This window comes from Aethina tumida, chromosome 4 (genome assembly GCF_024364675.1).
Source record: "Aethina tumida isolate Nest 87 chromosome 4, icAetTumi1.1, whole genome shotgun sequence".
NCBI classification, from domain to species: domain Eukaryota; kingdom Metazoa; phylum Arthropoda; class Insecta; order Coleoptera; family Nitidulidae; genus Aethina; species Aethina tumida.
The window spans coordinates 7,893,679-7,917,542 of record NC_065438.1 but is presented as its reverse complement, the minus strand read 5'-3'; the positions used below and the strand labels follow the sequence as shown (position 1 = coordinate 7,917,542).

The window sequence follows — 23,864 nt, the reverse complement described above, 5'->3', positions numbered from 1 at the left end:
GATCGCCAATTTCTTTATGAAATAGTTTGAACAAAAAGCGATTGAGACTTCCAAACACAAACCTTCTGTTTGGTATCGTTACGTGGATGATACTTTCGTGATATGGAAACATGGACAAGAAAAACTAGATCAATTTCTAAAACGCCTAAACTCTCAACATAACAATATTAAATTCACAATGGAATTGGAGAAGGAGAACAAATATCTTTTTAGGATGTCGTAGTAAAAAGAGTGGGTGAACATTTAAACCACATAGTATACGGAAAATCTAGACACACCGACCGGTATCTACATAAACTATCTAACCATCATCCTAGTCAAAAACAAGGGGTCATCAAAACACTAACCGAAAGAGCCAAAAGGATATGTGCCACACACCACCTCGCTGAAGAACAATAACACTTGGAAGAAACTCTACAGGCCTACTGATACAAACGCTCAGAAATTAGACGTACAATGAGACCTCATACTAATAATAAAGATCCACCTAGTGAGCCCACAATTGGTAAAGCTTTTCCCCCATATATATGGAAAGTTACCGATAGAATTGACAAAATCTTATTAAAACTAACATCCATACTGTTTCGAAACCAACAAGGAAAATTCAACACAGTCTCAGATCTGCCGAAGATAGGAGAGACCATCAAACGCTTCTGGGATATACTGCATACCATGCTCTTGCAGGAAAGTATACATCGGTACTACAAAACATTCAACAGGGACTAGGATTAAGGAATACAAACGGAACTGCGAACTAGGACAATCAGACAAGTATGCTGTAGCTGAACATGCACTGTTAGATGGAAATCATAAGATAAAATTCCAAGATACACAATTGCTTGCCTCGACAACTGGATATCACAACAGAATTATTAGGGAAGCAATTGGAATCCATAAACACGGAAACAACTTCAACAGAAAAGAAGAAGCTTTGAAGCTTGATTAAATATGGACACTAGCGCTCAAAAATACCAAAATCGCTAAGCAGATAAGAACAGCCAACGAACAGAATGAAATTTCTAGAACATCAGTTGTCTAAGTTGTCATTTAGCTGTCAATTAGATGTCAAAGTGACACGAACCAAATAAGATCTCTGAAGATGCTAGCCACTCGTGCTAGCGAAACGTCAGGAAATAATTCCAACACTAATAAACAATTGTATTGCCGTATTGTTGTTATCAAGCATACCGCATAACTGATAATAATGTATGTATTTAAACGGACACCTTTACTCACATATGAGCGATAGTGTACTTCCCACGACAATCGATCGAACCATAACCCATTAGGATTAACACCTTTTCGGTTGAAGCCACAAATTGATACCCGCGTGGCCGCAAGTATGACCCCCGGCACAAGATGCGGCATCCTCTCCTACACCGGGTCCAGTCGTGAACGCCGGGGCCATAATTAACGTTTCCAGTATATAACTGTTTAAAAAAAAAAAATGAAATGTGAAACTCCTAGTGGACGTACGTAACAACAATAACTGCGGTTGCACATAAAGAACCCGGACGAGTATCAATAATCGAGACAAATGGTCGTGAAACAGACTTGGGGAGGGTGAATGGGGCGAAAAACACAAAATTTCCCTGCGACGGAGCAAAGGAGGAAGGCTGCGCGGCGTGGATTACAGCCAGTGCCAACATCGAAAAGCTAATTTCCTAGTTGTCATTCGCAACCTTCGGCCGAACAACATTTCATTAGGGTACAATTGCATTCTCCGCGGGAGGGAAGACATGGGATTTTCTTTGATGAGGTTACACTTCGTTAGGAGCGACGGAATCAAATGGGCGCGGAAAAAGACCGGGGCTTTAACATTCGCATGATAAGATATTAAAGTCGAATTGGCAAACAACGAGCGGCGGAAAGCTTTATGTCGTTTGAACTTCAATCCAATCATCCTGATAATTTGTTTGCCCGTGTTTCTGTCTTGGGATTTAATTAAGGACATATGTATGACGGGGGTGGATTCATCTACAAATTAAATACCATCTCTGTGTGCAAAAACAAAAGGTTTACGTTAAATTAGATGTAATTTGACAACGTTGGCGGCTTACATTGATTTTCTTGGCAGTTAACTAACCAAATCGGCGGGTTATCAAAAATCTTCGGTCTTCCGCATTGGCGGTGAAAAAACATACGGAATCTTCGTCAATAAAGCACGTACGACGGTGAGACAGGCAGGTATGCAGACTCGGCTAGGGTCAACTAACAGGTCATCCCGGCCAACTGACCATCAGGCAACGATTGTTTCAAATGCTCGTTGCGTTGTTTCCACACAAAAAACTATTGTTAACATCTAGATTTATGATGTTTTTATTTAATTTTTTTTATATATTTTTTATTTTCTAGGTTCTCTTTCAATTCAAATCCTAATTTTTAATTTTTTATAAACACTATTTTTTTATAAATTCTCCTTTTATAATTATAAAACTTCTGAAAATATTATATTAAAAAATAATACATATTTTTTATTAATATATAATATACTAATTACTTTTTACTAATATATTGTCACCCCTAGATTTTCTTCTTGTTTATTTAATGTTTCTATAATTCTTAAAGTTATTAATCTTCTATAAGTTGTCCCAATCTTCTAACTCTATTGAAGCTTATACATTTCTATATTAGTAAGATTTCTATATTTATCTCTTTACAGGTCACGTCAAAAATGTACATAATTTGTTTTTTGATATATCATATTTAATGGCTTCTAAATTTATATATAAACTTGAGAGATTAAGAAGAGAGTAATATAGGGCAGCTAAATATATTTATTTATATAAGTGGTTACCGAATGAGTGTACTCAGTTTTTTGTATTTATATTTTATCTTCTGAATTTCCTTTTTATTAGTTTGATGTTTACAATTTTTTTTATTTTTTAGTATCTAGACAAATATAATTTATACACTTTTCTAGACACTATTTTCATTTCTTTACAACTTCTCCCAGTTTCTTCTCCCTTAAAATTATTAAATATTTATAAATTGCCCCAATCTCCTCAATTATTTTCTTACTCTATTGAAGCTTATTTCTATATTAGTTATTTAAAATTTTAATATTTTTATACTTGTTCTCTTAATACTATCTTTTCTTCTGTATGTCTTCTATTTAGCTTCTAGATTTCCTTCTGACCATTTGAATGATTGTTATATTTATCTATTTTCAGGTCACGTCAAAAATATATATCATTTGTGTCTTGATACACCATATTTAATGGCTTCTAAATTTTGATTTAAACTTTGAAGGAACAAGAAGAAAGTAATATAAAACAGCAAAATATATTACTAAGTGGTTACATATTTGTTTATTTTTTAGTATCTAGTCAAAATAACTTATACACTTCTTTTCTAGACACTATTTTCGTTTCTTTACAACTTCTCCCAATGTCTTAAAATATCTTCTTATTGTAGCTTATAGATTTATATATGTATTTATTTTCATATCATAATTTTAAATTAAATAAATCAAAATTAAAATAATCACTTACATTTTTTCTTTTAATATATTATCACTCTCCAGATTCTCTTCTCGTTTATTTAATGTTTCTAGAATTCTTAAAATTATTAAATATTTATAAATTGTCTCACCCTACTAAATTATTTTCTTACTCTATTGAAGCTTATACATTCCTATATTAGTTATTTAAATTTTTAATGTTTTTATACTTCTATTTCTATTAATACTATCTTTTCTTCTTTATGTCTTCTATTAAGTTTCTAGATTTTTTCTGATTATTTGAATGATACAGGTTTTTATATTTATCTATTTCCAGGTCACGTCAAAAATATATATCATTTGTTTCTTGATATACCACATTTAATGACTTCTAAACATTTATTTAAACTTTGAAGGAACAAGATGAGAGTAATATAACACAGCAAAATGTATTACTAAGTGGTTACCAAATGAGGGTAGTCAGTTTTTTGTATTTATATTTTATCTTATAATTTTTTTATTAGTTTGATGTTCACAGATCTCTTTATTTTTCAGAATTTATTCAAAATAATTTATACACTTCTTTTTTAGACACTATTTTCGTTTCTTTACAACTTCTCCCAATGTCCTAAATTATCTTCTTATATTTTTGAAGCTTATAGGTTTATATATGTATTTATTTTTATGTCAAAACTTTATCTTAAATAAATAAAAATTAAAATAATCATTTACATTATACATAGATTATCTTCTTGTTTATTTAATATTTCTAGAATTCTTAAAATCATTAAATATTTATAAATTATCTCACCCTCCTAAATTATGTTCTTACTCTATTGAAGCTTATAAATTTCTATACTAGTTATTTAAATTTTTAATATTTTTATACTTGTTCTCTTAATACTATCTTTTCTTCTCTGTGTTTTCTATAATCTTCTAGATTTTCTTCTGACTATTTTTATGATACAGATTTTTATATTTATCTATTTCCAGGTCACATCAAAAATATATATCATTTGTTTCTTGATATACCATATTTAATGGCTTATAAATTTATATTTAAACTTTGAAAGAACAAGAAGAGAGTAATAAAACACAGCTAAATATATTACTAAGTGGTTACCGAATGAGAGTAGTCACGTTTTTTATTTATATTTTATCTTCTATTTTTTTTTTTTTTTCATTAGTTTGATGTTCACAGATTTATTTATTTCTTATTATCAAATCAAAAATAATTTTTACATTTCTTTTCTAGACACTATTTTAGTTTCTTTATAACTTCTCCTAATGTCTTAATTTTTCTTCTGACTATTTGATTGATATTTTTATCAGAACACTTCTTTTGTTTCTTGATATATTTGATGACTTCTAATCTCTTAGATTGTCTTTTGTGTATTATGAATGTTATATATTATTTTATTTTTCTATTTTCCAGCCACGTTAAACATGTACTTAGTTGTTTCTTAATATATTCAACAGCTTCTAATTTTTTATTTAAACTTTGAAGGAACTTTGAAGAAGATAATAAAACAACGCATCTTTTGTTAAGTAGTTACCGAATGGGGGCACACAACTGGAAGAACACTTTTTTACATTCAATTAACCAAGGTTCGTGATGTTTTCGCAGACAAGACAGATTCGAATCGTTTTTTAATAGCATAGGCATGTTCGTCTTAAAACTACTATCTAAAACAATATTGTATATCGGTATTACGTACATTATCGCCGCAAGATCTGATTTATCGTTGCGTTAATCTAGGCGTACACTTATTCAACAGCAATAAGATCGATGTTAAATCGATCGAAATACGGCCAGTCATTTAAAACTTGTGTTCAACAATCACAGCGTGACATTTATTTAAATAAATTGCGGCGGATATGCGTACACGAAAATATATGTTACAGATTTTGCAGTTGATTGGTGAGAGAGAGAGAGAGAAAGAACCGATAAAAAATTAAGATCAATCTCGATGTAGTGATCACATTTGTCATTTAGTTTTACATGCAAAACGTAACGGTACCGGTTTAACAACTGGAAATTTAATTTAAATCATTGATTTAAACATCACCCAAAGGTGAACCGTTTTTACGGTCCAGATTGATGATCGGATTAAATTCTTTGAATTGCTTTCGCGGATTATCTGTTGTTAATATGCGGGTACCACACATGTTGTGAAATCCCGAACTATTTAACGAACGGCGATAATGATCTAATTAATTTATTAACACTGTGATATAATTTATTTATTGGTGTTGTTTAATTGCCAGTTTCACAACCAACAAAAACAGGTTCAAAGCAAAAATCAAATTATGTAATTTGTTTGACTAATATGTACAAGAAATAAATTATTTTTAAAAGTCATTAAACTAGCCACAATGAAATAGGTGTCACTTCAAAAAGTGTTTTTATTTAATAAATAATAAACAATTCGCCAATTAAGCTAATTTATTCTGAAGCATTTTATAATAAATTTCTATTACTTTAGTTTTCCTAAATAAAAAAAGTTTTTTATAATATTCTATTACTGTAATGTGTAATCAGATTATACATGATTATCTCAAAAAGTAGTTTAAACTGTTTATATATTCTAATTAAAAATGAAAAATAATAGGAAACAAAAATTTAAAAAAATCTTAAATGCGTAACAAAAACCGCAAATTATAATGCATATAATTCCTACGTCGCGTTTATTTAGATAGATAAAATGACTACTGACTTTTAGGTTGGCAATATGAAACCCTAAATCCAAAATTGCGTTTGATGCTGCGTAACTTATGTTAAGGTAAGAATTTAACTTACTATGCACTTCTTCACCATTATACAAAAAATATGTTTAAAAACATCAGACGTTTATTGTGTTAATAGTATCATTAAAACTACATACCTGGAATAAGTTTTAATTTAGCAAAATCGGGTAAGAAAACAACCACTTACTGCGCAGACGCGCGTCTTTTAGAACTAAGGAGTAGTTCATTTCAAAGTGTATCGTTTAGTTTAAATCGAACTAGAAGTTCTAATTTTAATATTTTTCCAAACCAAATTGATTTTTTATTTAAGAAAAAGTAAAAACTGGTGAATATAATGAACACTGTGATTAATGGACCGACCTTGCAGTAAATTAGAATTGTCCAGATTTGCAACAGATTACTGAAAACATTAAGTAACAATTGTGACAGGTAAATAAATATTCCATACTTTTTTCACCACTAATATGTCGAGAGATATAATGTCAACGATAATTTACAAGAATTTTTATATATAATAATGATCCTGAGAAGAGTTGTTCAAAATTAGTCAACTCAAACTTCGGATCTAAATCCAATTGAAAACTTATACAACAACAAGTCTCAATTAAAACATCAATAACCATCAACCTTAGAAGATTTATGTATGTTAATTGTAGAATTTAAGATTTAATTTAATTAGAAATTGTTTTTAATTCATGCTACCACTGTATATGTGAATATTAAATTTTGTAAAAGTATATAAGATCTAAATTTCTCTAAATAATTTATATTAATTCTCACCTGAATATCAGTCGTAATGTTTTTTGTTAGTTTTCAAGACTGTGCCATTAAAAAAGTTTCCAATTTGCAAGAAACAAATAAAACATCGGTTAATTGAATACAAAAGAAGTCGGGCCTTATTTTTGGCAGACATTCTGCTGAGTGGTAGACGTTGAAAAACTCTTATTAAACGTCTTAAGTAAATTATGTCAATTAAAATCAAACAGTGTAAACAAAAACTCCGGTATATAGAACTAAGAAATCCACCCGTAGTTTTTTAATTTCCCGAACGTGTCTCATCCGTAATTTAAGCCACTCCTTAATTATGTCTACTGTCTTGAAAGGTCTAATGTACCGAAAGTTTATTGAGATGAATTTTCTGGTGTCATGCAATAAATTCCAAAGTTAAACGCTTTTTTCGCCATCTAATCGTTTTATCATCAAATAACGGTTTAATTAATAGAAATGACTTCTGAAACGTTTTCGCAGCCGTCTAAATTTCCATGAAATTGCAAAATTACAGGGACCAAATTAAGTCGAAAATATTACGGAGACAGAAAATTCAATGGGCTGCAATAATGATCAAGTTACAAAAGACCCAATTTATTATCAAATTTATTTACTAGTTACGACCAAAGTTTTTTTGCGTCTGGAGATATTCAGCCTATTAAATGGTCGTCGACATTTATTTATTCGTTTATAAGCAATCGACCAGCGACAAAAATTGATGTAAACACATTCGAAAGGAGATTTAGATAGCGCTTGACTTATGGTAATATCGAGAAATCCGAACGAGTTATTCAAAAAATCAATTTAAAACAGGCTTAATTGTGTGTCCTTATCGGGCGAACATGCGAGTGTTCGATTAAAAATTGAACAATTAATGGTGTAGAACTAACCTAAATCAATCGATAACCTTAACCGTCCGATCATATACTAACTGATAACGACGGAAACACCCCGAACGCAGTAAATCTCGGGGCCCCACAGATACAGGCGCGGATTTTACCTTAAACGTCTCGCTCATTTTTTCCGACAGCATGCGAGGGAGCCCATTTCCGCCGGCAACCTAAAGGACAAATGTCTGCAGACGATGAGTAACCGGAATTTATTATTATTGGACAGAATGTATCAATCGAAATGTTTTTTCCGTGTTGAACCTGACGAACATCCCTCGATGTGTAATTTGCAAACTGAGCACCGGCAAAAAGGGTTTCGCGTAAGTGTAAATGTTGAGAAACGTGTCTGAATTGGACGCCCACACGTTGACAATGAATTTGAACCACCCGAAACAACGGTTTTGTTCTAGACGCATTTAGGACGCATAAATCTATCAATTAGTGTAAATAGGAAGGCTCTAATTTAAGATTGGGCTCCGAATGTACACAACTATTTAAATTTATCTAATGGAGTCATAAAATTGTCTGTCTATCTAGAGGAAGTTGATTGTTTTATCACACGGGATTAAATGTGATTCAAAATAATTGTTTTTTTAGTGAAGTGTACTAATAAAAAAATAATGTATCAGTTTCAGGTTCTTTCTTAAAAATAGATAGGTGGGAGAATACTGTTACTCATACCTGGTACCGGGTACCACAGCAATATGGGACTTCCAAACTAAACCTACCATCACTTGATCTCATAAAATGTATTGTCGGTTTACCGGGTGACACATCTTATGTTGTACTGGAGTCATCACATTAATTCTGAATCATTAAATACAAATTTAGGAGGTGATTGTACAAATATAAACATATAAAAGAGTAAAAGCATCTTTTGAAAGTCCAGTCCTATGGAAGGTTCTTGACTGCATTTGTAATCATAATTATAAAGTGCTTCAACATTACTATTTCTAATGAATATGTAAATATTAACAATTATATTTTTAATAGAAAACAGAAAAAAGCGTCTTTTTAAGTTTTAAAAGTATTGTTTAATATTATTTTATATAATTATAATACAATATATCTGTATAAAATTAGACAAGAATATTACATTCTTCTTCGTTTTACATTGTAGAGCCATAATTACAAACTATTTGGTAAATTTTAAAATATCTGTTTGATTAAACTAATTTAAAATCTCAGTATTAAATTAGTTTTAAAAATTGGTACTTAAATATTGTAAAAAAACCTTTTAATTAATTTGGACTAATTTTAAATTTAAATTTTATTAGGTGTATTAAAAGTATTATAATAATATAATTAAATTTACAATCAAATTAAATGTATAAAAAACTAAATCATTTAAAAGTAGAGAATGAATTTAAAAATCAGTGTTTCTTTAATAGTTTTATGGATAGATTTATATGAAGTTTCGCCTAAATACCAATTTACCAATTAATATTTATTTATTTATTTCTTAAAATTGGACAGTTGAGAGACTTCTGAAAATGTCTCTTAAAATTTATAAAAGTATTTATTAAAATTATTTTATATAAATGTAATATAATACTTCTGTATAAAAGCAGACATAAATTCTACATTCTTCTTAATTTTACGTTGTAGAGGCATAATAACAAATTATCTACCAAATTTATAAATATCTATTTGATTAAACTAATAAACTTCCAGTATTATATTAGTTTTAAAAATTGGTAGTAAAATATTGTAAAAGAACCTTTAAATTTTATTAGGTATATTAAAAGTTTTATTATAATAATTATAATTAAATTTACTATCAAATTAAATGTATAAAAAACTAAAACATTTAAAAGTATAAAATGAATTTAAAAATCAGAAAAGTGTTTCTTTAATGGTTTTATGGATAGATTCATATGAAGTTTCAACTAAATACCAATTTACCAATTAACATTTATTTATTTATTTCTTAAAATTAGACAGTTGAGAGACTTCTGAAAACGTCTCTTAAAATTTATAAAAGTATTTATTAAAATTATTTCATATAAATATAATACTTCTGTATAAAAGCAGACAAGAATTCTACATTCTTCTTAATTTTACGTTGTAGAGGCATAATAACAAATTATCTACCAAATTTAAAAATATCTATTTCATTAAACTAATTTAAACTTCCAGTATTATATTATTTTTAAAAATTGGTAGTAAAATATTGTAAAAGAACCTTTAAATTTTATTAGGTATATTAAAAGTTTTATTATAATAACTATAATTAAATTTACAATAAAATTAAATGTATAAAAAACTAAATCATTTAAAAGTATAGAATGAATTTAAAAATTAGAAAAGTGTTTCTTTAATAGTTTTATGGAAAGATTCATATGAAGTTACAACTAAATACCAAACTACCAATTAATATTTTAAGAACAAAAGAGGAATGATCTTCTAATAGATACCCACAGAGACAATAGAGTCAGATGTAGTGACATACAGTAATAAACTAACTGATATATCAGTTTCAGTTTTTTTCTCAAAATTGTAGAATTCTAAAAACATTTCTTAAAATATTTATTAAATCTATATCATATAAATCATATAATATATTTGTTTAAAAGCATACAAAAATTTTACATTCTTCTTCGTATTATATTGTAGAGGCATAAAAATTTAAATAGAAATTTTAAAATATCTATTTAATTAAAATGGTTTAAAATCCCAGTATTAAATTACCCCAGTATTGAACATTGGTAGCTAAATATTGTAAAACAAAATTTAAATTAATTTGGACTAATTAATGTAATTAAATTTTGTTAAGTGTATAAAAAGTATAACAATATATGTTAATTAAATTTATAATGAAATTAAACGTACAAAAAACTAAATAGAATAAAAGTATAGAACGAATTTAAAAATCTGAAAGTGTCTCTTTAATTGTTGTGTGGTTATATTCATATGAAGCTGTAACTAAATACCATTCTATCAATTAATATTTTAAGAAAAAAAGGTGACGTGAGTGATGTATACTAATAAAAAAACTGATATATCAATTTCAGTTTCTTGCTTAAAAATGGATATGTGGGCGAATACAGAAAACGACTCTTAAGATTTATAAAAGAATTTATTAAAATTATTTTATATAAATATAATATACTTCTGTATTAAAAGAGACAAGTATCTGACATTCTTCTTTGTATTACATTCTAGAGGTATAATTTTAAATTATCTACGAAATTTAATAAAAAAACTGTTTAATTTCTTTAGTTTTGACATAATTTCAAAAATTATCAACGATATTTGGAAATAGCTGTTTAAATAAACTATAAAAAATATTAAATGAAAATTTTTAAATTAATTTGGACTATTTTTACGTGTTTATGAGAGTAATAATATAATTAAATTTATAATAAAATTAAATGTATAAAAGACTAAATAAAATAAATGTGCAAAATGAATTTAAAAATCAGTGTCAGATTTTATGATTAGTTGGAACTAACTGCTATTTTACCAATTAATATTAAAGAAGAATAAAAACGGAAATGAACTTCTAACATACATAGATATCGACAGACACAATAGACAACGAGTCAGAAACGTTTTTCACATAACTGTTGTTCATGGTTGTGTTCCGTGATGTTGTTTTCTATGTAGGCATAGCCAAGAGGTACCACATGAATTACATACAATTTGTTCCTCAAAGATTGCACGGATCGTTCTTACTCTCATATAATAATAGTTTCGGGCGTGTGAACGAATTAGTAGGCACCATGAAAATTGGTTTGTTTACTCTAATTGCACTTTTTGCCTGATAGATATTATATTCCCGATAACGCCAACAAAACAACACGTATAATATTTCGTCGATCAAAGCGACTCAATTAAAAAAATTAGCACCTTCCCAGAATCTTGGTAACGGGGTAACCTTGTAACGTATGTGGTCCCGTAATTCGATACTTCAGCATCCACAAAAACAAGTGTTAACCTCGTGTTCTTTAAATGTATCGGTCAAATTAAGTTTCTTGACGATGCCGTTCCGTAACTTGATCCAGAGGGTCGATTTATTGCGATATAAACTTAAACGTTCCCTAATAAAATAAATAATTCCACCGTTACTTGTTAAATTAAATGTATTTTTGTTTGGAGCAGCAATTTTATTAAACTTTTCGTGTCTCCTGAACAATAGGAATTATATATACACTTGGAAATTTCAATAAATGTGTACGTTATAGGTACGTATTTATTCTACAATACGTATGAGCAATGGAGCGATTGTTTGAAGTTTATCATCAAAGAAAAACTTTTCTGTATGTCTCTGGCGGAATTTCAAAGGGAGACTGAATACAATGAAACAATTCCATTCCTCTACATAAATGACATTTGTATTTATTTGTTATTTTGTTACGGGAAATTAAAATTATACAAACTCTATTTTAGTATCCGTTTTTATGCGACAACTGTGAAAAAGATGACAAGAACTCATTTAATGCCGCACAAAAGGAACAAATCCATAAGCACAAAACCCCCTAAAGCAACTAATTCCACCTAAACCGAACCAGTTACCAACAAATTTATGTGGCGCACGTCAGTTTTAAATCAGCAAGTTTTTCCGCGACGTCAGTCGTCAATTTCCAGCGTTTATCTGTGAAAAATCCGGTCCCACACGCCTTTCGGACATGCAAAGAGTGCCGAGGCGAGTACCACCCACACTTACATCAATAATTGCTCTTGGAACGTTGTATGTTCGCTCCTAATCACCAGATACTAGATCACCCACTGGATCTATGGGCCACGAACCACGTGAGGGTGTGAGAATTGTTTCCCTGTACCAGTATAAATAATGGTGTCGATGGGCACAACGTGAAAACTGTTAATGACAGGGCGTAATTACAGCTCAATTAACGGGAATTTAATTTGCAAATTATCACTAAAAATGTGCCAGAAACGAAAATGCATTCGTTCAATTATTTTTTGTATCTGTGGGCAATTTTTAACTAAAATTAAAACACAACTCTTTGTTTACAGTACAAAGAGGATTTCAGCGTGATGTTATATTTATTTTGTTGCAATGCAAAATATTGAAATATGATTTCCCAGGAGCAAAAATAAAAATAAATTGCACATATCGATTTAAATTCAGTTTTTTTACAACAAAAATCGAGTTGTATTCAACGTACAAGTGGAGAAAGTACACCTACAAGACACCCACCAATTATTTTTAATTGTGGCTCGTTGCTAAATTAATTATAGGCCCAAACCTGAAATGATTAAGGCCCGTTTTGACATTGTAACAACCTTATTATAACCCAGACTGTAATCATAACGTTTTGTTGGTTCTGGAGATCTGTATCTTAATTTTTTGGCGGAGAAAACCAACTGTGAATAATATATTGTAGGGCGAGGTAATAAAGGATTGTTAATTAATAAAATATTTCACTTTGCTAATTAATTCTTCCATTTTATGCCCGTGCCACCGGCGGTTTATTTGTCTTTATCAGTTTTTGTTTTCCAATTATGTTGTAAAGTACGCACACAGCCCCAAGCTTGGAGAGGAATAGTCTTGTTATAATTTTCCTTGTCGGGAAATAAGTTAATAACAGCTTCTGTTTCTTTAATTATAACCGTTCTACGCGATTTATAAGTTCTGCGTAGAACTGGTTCAATACGAATTACGACGAGGCAGAAATTCATAATTCAACTGAGCCTATACGAAATTATTTATTCGAGCGTGTATTTATTAAAAAATAATTATGTACGTACATCGGCCATTATCACATAATAAAAATTCATTAAGGCATAAATAAAGCTTAAACGAGATAATTAAGACATTTTTGATACATCATCCATCTTAATTTAATCGAAAAATATCTAACAGGTGACGCTGTCAATTTGTGTTCTTAATCCCACGTCTGTGTAATCTGCATAATCTCATCTAACAACTCAAAAAATCACTTAACTGTGAAAAAATTTAAAATGTTCACTCTATCGAGAGGCTTTTCGATAAGATTAAATTAAGGGCAACAACACGGTGTCGTTGATAAGTACGGACCTCCTGTGTTTTAGGATTAAATGTGTGAACATAAAGGTTTTTATTATATTAAGACCTTGAATAAGTTCTCGCTGTTTCTTAAAAAATGGTAGTAGCAGTACTCCGTGTATGGAATTTTGAATAAACACATACTTGCATTATTGTTCTGTATGTAAACTTAAGTTTTATTGTATTTCTAGTTCATTAGTGTAAGTAATTAGTAACTGAAACATAAACTAATGGAGTCAGGTTTTGTTTAAGATCAAATGACACACGTCAGAGATTCTATAAACGCCGAGGAGAACGATATTTGAATACAACTGTGGCTGAGAGAAGAGCTTTTGGAGGAGGACCTGTAATGATATGGGGCAGTATAACTTACGTACAGTCCTTCACATCTTGGCGAATGGTTCTCTGACGACCAGTTGATACATTGACGATGCTCTGCAACCTACTTCATAAATCAGTATGGATGGAATTTCATTTTGCAACAAGAAATACAATACCAAACACTGTCAGAGTTGTTCTAAATTTTTTTGAGGAGCATAATTTGAGGGTTATGGAGTGGCCAACGAATAATCCAGATATGAATTCGATAGAACATCTTTGGGACATTCTAGGGGGACACACAAGAAATCTTGAACCCCCAAATAACCTTCAAGAATTACTTTAACAGCTTGTAACATATATAGATACCCATAGAGACAATGGACAAGTGAACTCACAGAATTAGTGACGTACACTAATAAAAAAGCTGATGTATCAGTTTCAGTTTCTTTCTTAAAATTGGACATATAAAGAGTCCTATATTCTTCTTCGTTTTACATTGTAGAGGCATAATTTCAAATTATCTACTAAATTTTAACATATCTGTTTGATTAATCTAATTTAAAAAACTAGTATTAAATTAGTTTTAAAAATTAATAGTTACATATTGTAAAAAACTTTTTAATTAATTTGGACTAATTAATTTACTTAAATTTTATTAGGTGTATCATAATAATATAATTAAATTTACAGACAAATTAAATGTATAAAAAAGTAAATCATATAAAAGTGTAAAATGTATTTAAAAATCAGAAAGTATCTCTTTAATAATTTTATGGATAGATTTATATGAAACTGCAACTGAATACTATTCTACCAATTAATATTTTAATATATATATATATATATATATATATATATATATATATATATATACTCACAGAGACAAGAGACAACTAAGGAGAAGCAGTGACGATATGAATCCGATAGAACATCCTTGGGACATTCTAGGGAGAAATTTGGAATCTGCAAATAACTTTCAAGAATTAGCTTAACAGCTTCAGAAGGAATGGAACAATGTACCCCAAGACTTGATCCACCATTTAATACAATCAATATCTTTAATTTTTCGACATTTTATAAGTTTACATTAATTTGAATATTATCCCATACTTTCATTTTTGTTCTGTTTTTTTTATAAGTGATCAAAATTTCATTTCAATATATTTATTAAATAAAAGGTTAGTTGAAGTGATACCTATTTCATTGTGACTAGTTTAGTGTGATTATTTTTATTCCTTATAGCTTAAATGTATCGTAAAACAAACAGCGAGAACTTATTCAAGGTCCCAATATTCAAAACATAAATGCTTTGCGTGAAGTATGTCATTGAATGAAGTATACCAACAGCTCACCAAACAAAGGGAGTATTTCAAAATTAGCCGTACACCGAAACTTTTTAATATTTATCTCAAACTTGATATGATGGATCGCAGTTCGCACCGGTTTTATGTTTAATATAACGTCAAATTGCCGGAGTTGATTATGATATACCATCTGATATTTGAATGGGAATTAATACGATTAGAGAGAATGAATGGCGTCGAGGGTATCGACTTTTCTGTTTGCTCTAAACTCCACCTGCAGATCATTTTACGCGTGGACTTTTAATATTTAACAACTGTTTAATGGTGTGGTGAAATCGTTTAACTATATTTAACCGACGGGTTCGCACACCCACGGTTCCGGTAATTGTACCAGAGACATTGTGCAATGCAAAAAAATAATTAAAAACAATCATCCACATTGTTTTCTTTATTCTATTATATTAGAAAGTATAATGTGTCTGACTGAAGATTATCCATTACGTGCATTATTCATTATGTTTTGCTTACATTAATTACGGCCCACTCGTTGAAATGCGTAGAACAAAAATGGCGCAAACAATCGACAATGGAAAAGGTAAAATGAATCGTTTGTGGGTGTCATTTTTGTCGCTTTGTTCGGTACTAATTCGCGTGTAATTAGATATTGTTCGGGAGATCTGTTTAACCACCAAAACCAATTTATTACTTGTGATTACCAAATTGTTGGGTCTTTGGTGGGCTGTTGACGAAACATCCAATCAATGCGAAACGTGTGTAACACACAGCGATTTTATTTTCTCATCGAAACCACAAAAGAAGTCCATTGAATTTATCCGCAGCCGTTTATGCAGAATAACGAGTCGACACCATAAATAGGTTGGCTAAAGCCTTTAAACGTGCAGGCTCGAATAAAACCCTTAACATTATACAAACATTATCGATTTTTATTGTAAAACAATGCCCGCTGAAAGATGGTTTACGATCGCCGTTCCTAATTATCATAAACTGCCATAATTACATCGTAACTATGGCAAGGCTCTATTCTGTTGTCTAAACGGTATGGCCTAGTTGCATTGTGTCGAAGGCTAGATCATTAACCAGTTTCAGCCACACATGCGTTCCTGGGAATAAGGACACTATTGTCAAAAATCCTTATAAACAAATATCCATTCTATGCTAAATTTACAACGATATGGCCACAGATACAATCACTGGTTAGTTGCAATTAAGTTCCTCCAATTACCAACATCTGCACATTTTTAAATAGTTAGCCCGCAGTTATAGGCCAACCTTTTTTGGGAGCACATGGTACGTCTGCATGGATGAGTTTAATTGCCCACCTTGAATCGAATTTGACTTAAAGCAATTCGTGAATTTTCACATGCTTTATTGGAAAGTATCTTTAGTAATTCAGCCCCAGGTCCTGGGAGCTTTTCGGCCATTGATTTATTTTTATTTTCTTCCCACGAATTCACGTTTCACTTTCGTGAATTATGCTTCAGGTGCACCACGAATTTGGCACATGCATAATTAATTTGGTTGATTCACTTTCTTCTTCTGATTTTTAACACCCACTTTCATATTCCTTAAAAAAACAGTTCAATAAATCAATTCCGACTGTTGACGTTACGGCATTTTGAATTCCATTTGATGTGTGTAACAAAGGAAGTTGAATTGCAATTTTGGCATATAAAAGGGAATAATAAATTAAATATCGACTGTAAAAGAATGATGTCGTGTGAGAATGGTCTCGGTTACTGCATGTAAATGCGGCATAACGACATTTTCAATTAAATAAACCATTAATTCTCAAAAGCTTTCTTGAAGGCCCAACTGCGACTGAAATATCTCGTTTAATATTATAACTTATGCAATATTTTGTTGATTATCTTCTTCTAGTGGTTCATGACAAACATAATTAAGTTTGAACGGTTGGAAATTGTAAGTCAAATAAAGTCCTAATTAAGAAAATCTTCGTCCGCAGACAATTTTCTTTGGGACAATCGGCTTAGCTCGTCACACGAAATATTGACTCCCGTGTAATATTTATGTTGAAGTTGTGGAAATTGTCTGGAGCACGCTTCGGTATTTATTCAGCAAAAACCTTTGTGCACATATTGAAATGGAAAGCAAACATGGCAGGAACAACAAGTCGAAATGCATCAAAACTTGATGTTTATCTTTGGCCAAAGGGGTAGAAAAATCGCTCAATTACCGGCGGGTAATAATCTCCGAAATAAACTTAAATTAGTTTTCTAAGTTTGCATTTAAACCCGGAGCAGTGTTCAAACCCGAAAGGTATCTCGTAAGCTGCTTGCACATAACTGTTCTTATGCATAGACTTGTTGTTAAGTTCACCAAACAATGCAACAATAGTGGTATTGTGTTGTTCTTACACGATTTCACTTAATTTTAGCTGGTTCATTTAAAACACACCTTAAACTTACTTATATATAGTTCATTTTTTTACGAACAAAACCATCGGATTAGTCTTATTGTGAATCAAAAACAACACAACCACTGTTTCCATCTTGAAACACACAATGGGTCTGATTCGAAGAACCGAACATTCGGTAGCGGCATGTAAAGACAGCAGAGACAAAGGAATTTTAAATCGGAATCGGTTCACAATTGAAATGTCCAACGTTAAATGCTAATTACATAACAGAAGTCATATTCATCTTTGGTCGGCTCCTCAACTAATTAACGGGGCGAAATTAAAGAGCGGAACGTTTCGGCCAAATGAATCGTCGGGGAACCAGTTCGAATTGATTCTGTTCTTGCATTGTTCTGAATGGATTAAAACATTCTTTGTGTACTGTGGCTCATATGTGGAGCAACTTCAGAAATTTTCATTTGTGTTGATAAAGTGTATTTATTAATATAAAGTTTGAGGCTCTCGTGACCATTGTTTCCATATCTATAGTTGTTTGGGTTTGTTGGTCAATGTTTGTTGGAATTATTTCCTAATGTTTCGCTAGCACGAGTGGCTACCATCTTTAGAGGTGTGATTTGGTTAGAGTCTCTTTGACATCTGATTAACAACTAACTGACAACTTAGATAACTGATGTTCTAGAAATTTCGTTCTGTTCGTTGACCGTTCTTATCTGCTTAGAAAGTTTGGTGTTTTTGAGCACTGGTGTCCATATTTAATCAAGCTTCAATGCTTCTTCTTTTCTGTTGAAGTTGTTTCCCTATTTATGGATTTCAATTGCTTCCCTAATCATTCTGTTGTGATATCCAGTTGAAGAGGCAAGCAATTGTGTATCTTGAAATTTTATCTTTTGATTTCCATCTAACAGTGCATGTTCAGCTACAGCAGACTTGTCTGATTGTCCTAGTTTGCAGTTACGTTTGTGTTCCTTAATCCTAGTCCCTATTGAACCATTTTTGGTACCTATGTATACTTTCCTGCAAGAGCATGGTATGCAGTATATCCCAGAAGCTGTTGGATGGTCCCCCCTATCTTTGGCAGATCTGAGACTGTGTTGAATCTTCCTTGTTGGTATAAAAACAGTATGGATGTAATGTTTTAATAAGATTTTTCCAATTCTATCAGTAACTTTACATATACATGAGAGGAAAGCTGTACCATTCGTGAGCTCACAAGGTGGATCTTTATTATTAGTATGGGGTCTCATTGTGTGTCTTATTTCTAAGCGTTTGTATCCATTGGCCTGTAGTGTTTTTTCAAGTGTTCTTGTTCTTCAGCGAAGTGGTGTGTGGCACATATCCTTTTGGCTCCTTCGGTTAGTGTTTTGATGACCCTTTGTTTTTGACTAAGATGATGATTAGATAGTTTATGTAGATACCAATCGGTGTGTGTAGGTTTTCAATATACTGTATGGTCTAAATGTTCACCAACTCTTTCTACTAGAACATCCAAAAAAGGTATTTGGTTCTCCTTCTCCAATTCCATTGTGAATTTGATATTGTTATGTTGAGAGTTTAGGTGTTTTAGAAACTGATCTAGTTTTTCTTGTCCATGTTTCCATTTCACGAAAGTATCATCCACGTAACGATACCAAACTGAAGGTTTGTGTTTGGAAGTCTCAATCGTTTTTAGTTCATACTTTTCCATAAAGAAATTGGCGATCACTGGACTAAGAGGACTGCCCATTGCTAATCCTTCAATCTGTCCATAGAATTTGTTGTTCCAAACGAAATAGCTTTCAGTAAGTCACGTACGAGAAAGATCCACTATATCTGGAGGAAATATTTGTATCATGTTTAAGGAATCATTGACAGGAACTTTAGTGAGAAGTGACACTACATCGAAACTGACCAGTCTATCTTCTACATCAAGATGTAATCCTTTCAATATCTCAACAAAATCAGTGGAATCTTTGATAAAGGTTGAGGTGTTTCCAACATGAGGATGTACCAGTCTGGTAAAAGAAGCGGAGACCTCTAGACATTTTTAGATTAGGGAACGATGTTGGACACAGAAATAAATTATAAAATCAACTTTATTGAAATAAAAACTATGTGAATAAAGATATCTGTAGATAAAGGAAGGAATAAAATTCTTGATCACTTAGTAATAATAAAATTAATTAAAATTTTTCTTATTCTTAAATATGAACTAAAAGTCTGTCACCATTGAAGGAAACTTTTTTAATACAAATAATATGTATTGTTAATTAAATTAATGCCAACTAAAATGTAGTTTTAACTGTGTACTTTGAATAAAGTTGGCTTGTGCTGTTTGATTTAATTTAATATCATTAAACTTGCTTGAGAAAAATATTCGAACCTTACAAACCTTTATCTTGAGCTGAAAGTTACTTCTTTAGCTTTAGTTCTTTATTTAATTTGGAATCTCCGCAGTTTTATCATCATTAAGAAAATTTTTCTGTTTGACTCTTTGGCACGTTCATAATTTGACTAATGCATTATTCCGGCCTTTATCAAATCACTAATTAGTCTCAAAAACAATTTAGGCGAGCGTTTTCTTTGAACCGTCAATTCGCATCCACCCGGATTGATACATTTCACCTTTAATAACGTTCCGGGTAAAAGCTTTCATCGTGTATTTGGACGTTGGACGCTTCATTATCAATAATTTCCATCTCTAATACATAAAGCTATTTATAAAATTCGAGGGCAAAGCAAAACATAAAAGACGGGCGTGTTGACTTTGGGCATGAGTTTTTAAGCCCTCGAGTGTTTGGTCGTAGTATATTAGATCAACGTAGCTTTGACATAATGGATACTGCAACAGACTTATGTTTACACTCTTTTGTTCATCCGAATGATGTAAACAGAGTCCTTATATATATAGAAAATCAAGTGAAATTTAGAGCTTGATTTAAACCCCTTGAGCGTGTGTATCGTACGTGATATTGATATTGTGTCTGGATTTTTGTTTGGCGTACAATGAGGGCGCGTTTATGCGATATCAGGTCACACAAAGGTGCATGTCGCTTTTATTACTTGATACTACCACCGATTTATGAATTAATATATGCACTTTGTCATTCGTTTTAAAAAAAAATCTGCCTCAGAACGTTTAAGCGGAACGTCGGAGCTAACGTGGAATCGATATTCGTTCATCCGGTTTCGGTAAACATATTTGAAAACCTTATTAAATTGACCGAATGAAAGAGACACTCCTTGACGTCGACGAATCTATTCCGCGAATGTTTCCAATTTGCCGGCTTAAATAATTTTCCTCCGCCGATATTTTCCAGTTCGGAAATGCTTAATGTACGTACGTTTACTCCCGGGGGCGGAATGCAAAAGGAAAAAACCATATGGGTCAGAAGCAAAGTTATTCGATCGGCTTCAGTTCCGAACTCTTGAGTTTCCGAACATTATTTTGCATTTTCTCATTTTCATTTATTGCTACTTTTCCATTTTCACTACGTGACCTGGAAACTGGAGCGCGCCAAATTGACTTATTATGGATATGGGTCTGGTCAAATTACTACGGGAGGTCCCTAAAATTTCAATCGCGAACAAGCACATCCTCACAACAAATTTCTATTGTTTTGTTCTACACGCTTAACATTTTAAATAGGGGTTTTTTTCTTGGAATCTCGTGAATATGAAAATCTTATAATTCTATAGCTGTTCTTAATTTAATTTAATTCTTTATTGATCTTAAAGTGGACTTCAAATTTTGTACAATTACTTAAAATATACCTGCTTTTATGTATAAACAATTCCACCATCCTTCCTGTTAAGTCGAGGATCATTCTGGCCATACCGAAGTGTTAGTTAGCTTACGGCCACCCTGATTGGAGATATACACGTAATACCCAATGTACAAATCAAGCATGACCTCAAGTGGGTTGATTATTACACCTTCATTAGGATAAGACTATCAAATTCATCAGTAATGCTGATGTGAGTACATATACACATACAGTTTGTCATGATCTGGAGAAAGGAGAATACAATAATAAGCAGTATCATCGTTAATTTAGAAACTTACTGTAGGTATGGACTTTTAAAAAATAATTGTTAGAAGTTATATTGATGAATCAGAAGTAGTGCAGAGCATGAATTGTATCACAAATCTTATTCAATTTTTTGATAAAGTAGCATGATGGGAGATCTAATGGGTAAACAATTCAAACTAGTACCATATTCCTGTGACATTCGATAGAGGTTTTCTTGATTTAATTGTATATGTAATTTTACGAGAGCCTTAAAGGTGATGATTACAGAAACCGGTCAACTGATGTTAATAACGACCAATTGAGGACTTGGTTGTTGTTTAGAATCGTGGATCCAAATATTTTTGGTCATAAAAAATCGAAAAAACGTCATTTCTTCATAAAAACTTTTTCAAAATATTCTAGTCTTAGTATTATTTTACAGAATATATTTTGATCAAGTAAAAAAGATTAAGACTTCTTACAGGAAAACTAATTTTAAATTTGAAAAAATGCTGATTTTTACAGTTTTTGCTTGAAATTTATATACTATATGCCTTTTTTATTAAAAATAGAACATTTTCAAAAAAATCAATTTTTTATTAATTTTTTGAAAATTTTACAATTTTTATATCATAAAAAATCAAAAAATTAATATATAGATAATTATTTAATAATAATTTTTTAAATTTTCTAGTTTTAGGCGTGTTGAAAAACTTGCCTTGGTCAATTTAAAAAAAATCAAAATTTCTTATAGAAAAATTAATTTTAAATTTGAAAAATATTAATTCTTAAGGTTTTCTCTTGAAATTTTTATAAAAAAACTTTTTAAATTGTATGCTTATTTTTTTCAGAAGCTTCATCAGAAATAAAATATTTAAAAAAAAAGAAATAGAAACCTAACTTATTTTTTTCAGAAAGTTTATCAAATTAACAAAAAATGTCAATAATGTAATTTTTCAAAATTTCTTATAGAAAAATTAATTTTAAATTTGAAAAATATTAATTCTTAAGGTTTTCTCTTGAAATTTTTATAAAAATACTGTTTATACTGTGTGCTAATTTTTTTCAGAAAATTCATCAAAATTAAAGTACTTTCAAATTAAAAAAAATTGTTAATAATGTAATTTTTAAATTTTTTATGATATGAAATCTTATATCTAAGATAAAAAATAATTTTAAAATTAAAAATACAGAATTTTTGAGGTTTTTTCCTTGAAATTTTTATGAGAAAACTTTTTATACTGTGTTTATTTTTTTAGAAAGTTAATAAAAATTAAGTATTTTTTTAAATTAAAAAAATTTCTCAATAATGTAATTTTTAAAATATTTATGATATGAAAATAATTTTAAAGTTAAAAATACTAATTTGTTGTGGTTTTTCCTTGAATTTTTTATACTGTGTGCCTATTTTTTCAAAAGGTTTATCAAAAATATGAAATATTTTCAAAAAAAAAAAAATGTCAATAACGTAATTGTTCAAACTTTTTTGAAAGAAAAATTAGAAAAAATTAAAAATAATTCTAAATTTAAGAATACTGATATTTTAAGTTTTTTTCTTGAAAGTTTTATGAATACATTTGTTAATTCAAACTTTTTGTTTTTTTTTTTTTCAATTTTGTAAATGTTTGAACAATAATAAGATTTTCAAATATTTTTTGTATAAAATTTTATAAATAATTAATTAATATCACACAATTCCAAAAATTCAATCATAAAATTCCAAAAACTTAGAGTAACTTTAGTCGATAATAAATATAACAGAAAACAAAAATTGTTTAAAATGAAGTAATAAAAATTACAAAATTTTCAAAAAAATAAAAAATTTCCGGAGAAAAAAATAGGTTAGATTAGCTTAGGTTTCTATTTCTTTTTTTTTTATATTTTTGATGAGCTTTCTTTAAAAAATAGGTATGCAGTATAAAATGAAATCTTTTATAATAATTTCAAGGAAAAAAGTCAAAAATCAGTATTGTTCAAATTTAAAATTAATTTTTCTCTAAGAAAATTTTTTC

The 23,864-nt window shown here is 30.2% G+C and overlaps 1 long non-coding RNA gene across 1 annotated transcript in view; it reads left to right on the top strand.

Annotated features, from left to right (window-relative positions):
• Window positions 1-6,546: 6,546 nt before the first annotated feature.
• The window catches only part of LOC126265292 (uncharacterized), a 59,647-nt gene continuing 42,329 nt past the window's right edge, over window positions 6,547-23,864 (top strand). The window contains exon 1 of the long non-coding RNA XR_007547822.1: window positions 6,547-6,619. This is a non-coding gene — a long non-coding RNA (uncharacterized LOC126265292). The remainder of the gene's footprint in view (window positions 6,620-23,864) is intronic.